Source organism: Nematolebias whitei, chromosome 7, assembly GCF_014905685.2.
Source record: "Nematolebias whitei isolate Nwh7 chromosome 7, NemWhi1, whole genome shotgun sequence".
Lineage (NCBI taxonomy): Eukaryota > Metazoa > Chordata > Actinopteri > Cyprinodontiformes > Rivulidae > Nematolebias > Nematolebias whitei.
The window spans coordinates 52,043,717-52,048,091 of record NC_056504.1 but is presented as its reverse complement, the minus strand read 5'-3'; positions in this window follow the sequence as shown (position 1 = coordinate 52,048,091).

Below are 4,375 nucleotides of genomic sequence, written 5' to 3'. Positions count from 1 at the left end.
GGACATGTCCAGAGGAGGGACAGTGGTTTGGACATGTCCAGAGGAGGAACAGTGGTTTGGATTTGTCCAGAGGAGGGACAGTGGTTTGGTCATGTCCAGAGGAGGGACAGTGGTTTGGACATGTCCAGAGGAGGGACAGTGGTGTGGACATGTCCAGAGGAGGGACAGTGGTTTGGACATGTCCAGAGGAGGGACAGTGGGTATATTGGTAGAAGGATGTTAGAAATGCAGCTGCAGGAAAAAGACAAAGAGGAGACATGGAGGTAGATGGAGTGAGGACAGAGGATGCAGAGGACAGAGAAGGAGGAGCATGATTCGCTGTGGAGGCCCCTGAAGAGGGAAACTCTGAAAGAAGAAGAAGAAGATATTTTAAAGCATTAGCATGTTGAGATTTTAACACCAGAATGTTTGAGATTTACTGAATAAAATGACAAAACAGGAAACAGGAAAGCAGCTGTCTTTATTATCGTTAGTGAAAAATCATTCATTTATACAAAGACATCAATTTTATATTTTATTTCCTCAGTTTAAAGTGACGACAGAACTTTTCTTTTGTTTCATCTCTGATTAAAGCTGCACTTGTTTGTGTTTTTAACATTGCTACATGTTGCACTGCTGCGCCGTTAAAGAGACTTTTCTGAATCATTCCTTTTACTGAACATGAGAAAATGATTGCGTGTCTTGTCTGCTCCTTGTTCGTGGAGCAGAGGCACGGAGTTAGCAGAAGAACGATTTCATCAGAACAGACACGTTCGATCAACAAGGAGAAACTCTTCCATGTGGGTCTGAGTAGCAGGACGGCACTAAACTAAATCCTTTGACTGAAATCTTCAACAAGTGATGATTTCTAAGACTCAAACTGGACTAATGCTTCAAACTCTGTACTTGTATTAACCTAGCTGTTTTTGTTGTGTTACTTTTTTAAAATACTATTTTATTTTCACTTGTTCTTCTGTGTTCGCGTCCTTTATGACTGTCCACTGTTGTCATCACTCTGTTAAATCAGGTCTCTCGGGTGAACGAGTCCTGGAGGCTCAATGAGACCAACCTGTAGAAATAAAGGTTGAGAGGTTTTGAGCTGTAAGTTCATTTAATGTAACTTTAGGTTGAGAAAACTCCAGCTGTGAACCCACTGACCTGTTTTAACGGATCTTTAGTAGAAACTTCAGCCGTTCATTAGTCAGATAACAAACAATAGAAAAGCTCTTTCACGGCTCACTGCTGCTGAGCCTAAACTTTTATTTATTTGTGCAGAATTAGGAGAGTTAAGACGTGAGCTTTGCTTCCTGACAGTCGTGCGTGGTCATGGTTGGACAGACGAAACGTGAGGACGGGTGCCAGTTGTGAGGCAGATGCACATCTGGTGCGACGCCAGAGGAGAAATAATGAGCTGTCTGAGAACACTGCACAGACTCAGGCTCTCAGGACGGCTCGGCTGTGACTGTGCAGGGCTCGGCCCGCTCACTTCAAGTGTTCCTCTGACATACAAAGTAGAAACAGAAGAATTAGTGTCAGATGTTGACTTATATATAGACACAATTCCTAATAAAGTACTGAAATGTGTAAAAATGATGTGAGGAGAAGCTGAAACTTCACTGCACTCATCTCAAAGCTAAAACAAATTAAACTGATTTAGTTATAAATGTTTATTTGACCCTCTGAGACTCATCATCGTTTCTTCACGTGCCTCCGTTTACACGAGGTCTTCATCCTAAGAAACTGCATTTCCTTCACAAATACAGAGTGAATGCTTATTGCAGAAGAACTTGCTGAAAAACAGCTGAAATTAGCTAAAAAAAAGTTTACAGTTTAAATTAGCTTAAGCTTAAATTAGCAGAAGGAGGAAGAAATAACATGTTTTCTGAATTAGGTTTAAATAAGCAGAAATTAGAACAAAAATAGAAAATTAGCTAAAACATCTGAAACTAGCACAACAATAGCTGATAATTAGCTGGAATTATTAGTATTATTTTTGTTTGATGCTTTGTATTCGCATTTATTCAAATATTTTCACCGGATTTTACCTCATCAAGTTTAGTCAACGAGTTATTAGTCGAAAAGTTATTAGTCGACGAGTTATTAGTCAATGAGTTATTAGACAATGAGTTATTAGTCAATGAGTTATTAGTCAATGAGTTATTAGTTGATTAGTTATTAGTTGATTAGTTATTAGTCGCTGAGTTATTAGTCAATGAGTTATTAGACAATGAGTTATTAGTCAATGAGTTATTAGTCAATGAGTTATTAGACAATGAGTTATTAGTCAATGAGTTATTAGTCGATGAGTTATTAGTCAATGAGTTATTAGTCGATGAGTTATTAGTCGATGAGTTATTAGTCGATGAGTTATTAGTCGATGAGTTATTAGTCAACGAGTTATTAGTCAACGAGTTATTCGTCAACAAGTTATTAGTCGATGAGTTATTAGTCGATGAGTTATTAGTCAATGAGTTATTAGTCAATTAGTTATTAGTTGATTAGTTGATGAGTTATTAGTCTATTAGTTAGTCGGTGAGTTATTAGTCGATGAGTTATTAGTCAATGAGTTATTGGACGATGAGTTATTAGTCAATGAGTTATTAGTCGACAAGTTATTAGTCAATGAGTTATTAGTCAATGAGATATTAGTCATTGAGTTATTAGTCAATGAGTTATTAGTCAACAAGTTATTAGTCAATGAGTTATTAGTTGATAAGTTAATAGTCGATGAGTTATTAGTCAATGAGTTATTAGTTGATGAGTTAATAGTCAATGAGTTATTAGTCAATGAGTTATTAGTCAAAGAGTTATTAGTCAATGAGTTATTAGTCGACAAGTTATTAGTCAATGAGTTATTAGTCAATGAGTTAGTCAACAAGTTATTAGTCGATGAGTTATTAGTTGATGAGTTAATAGTCGATGAGATATTAGTCAATGAGTTATTAGTCAATGAGTTATTAGTAGATTAATTATTAGTCAATGAGTTATTAGTCGATTAGTTATTTGTCAATGAGTTATTAGTTGATGAGTTAATTGTCAATGGGTTATTAGTCAATGAGTTATTAGTCAATGAGTTATTAGTCAATGCCTTATTAGTCAATGAGTTATTAGTCAATGCTCATTTAAAGCATGTGTGACATGTGCTTATTTTGCACAAAGAGCACACATGCAAACTTTCCAGCCAGGATTAGGGGCCCCCATCTTGATCACAGACCATGCCAAGACAATTTATACTATTTTGCTGGATTTTCTGCTCCTTCTTCCCCTCCCCATAAGACTGCAGCTGCTGCAGAGATTTGATTCTTCTACAAGTAAAACTAACCTTAACTCAGTGCAGACACTTCACTTGCTCTTTCCACCCGCTCCTCTTCATCACTAGCCAATAAAAGTCACTGTGGTACAGAACTAAACACTTCTCTTTACACTCACTGCACTGGGACTTTCAGCTCACATCTTCTTTTCAATCATTACAAACAGCCCCTTTGCATCTAATGAACAATCCTGACTAATGTGCATCCAGTGGACAATCCTGACTAATGTGCATCCAGTGGACAATCCTGACTAACGTGCATCCAGTGGACAATCCTGACTAGCGTGCATCTAGTGGACAATCCTTACACGTGCATCTAGTGGACAATCCTGACTAACTTGCATCTAGTGGACAATCCTGACTAATGTACATGTAGTGGACAATCCTGACTAACGTGCATCTAATGGACAATCCTGACTAACATGCATCTAATGGACAATCCTGACTAATGTGCATCCAGTGGACAATCCTGACTAACGTGCATCTAATGGACAATCCTGACTAATGTGTATCTAGTGGACAATCCTGACTAACATGCATCTAGTGGACAATCCTGACTAACGTGCATCTGGTGGACAATCCTGACTAATGTGCATCTAATGGACAATCCTGACTAATGTGCATCCAGTGGACAATCCTGACTAACGTGCATCTAATGGACAATCCTGACTAATGTGTATCTAGTGGACAATCCTGACTAACGTGCATCTGGTGGACAATCCTGACTAATGTGCATCCAGTGGACAATCCTGACTAACATGCATCTAATGGACAATCCTGACTAATGTGTATCTAGTGGACAATCCTGACTAACATGCATCTAGTGGACAATCCTGACTAACGTGCATCTGGTGGACAATCCTGACTAATGTGCATGTAGTGGACAATCCTGACTAACGTACATCTAATGGACAATCCTGACTAATGTGCATCCAGTGGACAATCCTGACTAATGTGCATCCAGTGGACAATCCTGACTAACATGCATCTAGTGGACAATCCTGACTAACGTGCATCAGGTGGACAATCCTGACTAACATGCATCAGGTGGACAATCCTGACTAATGTGCATGTAGTGGACAATCC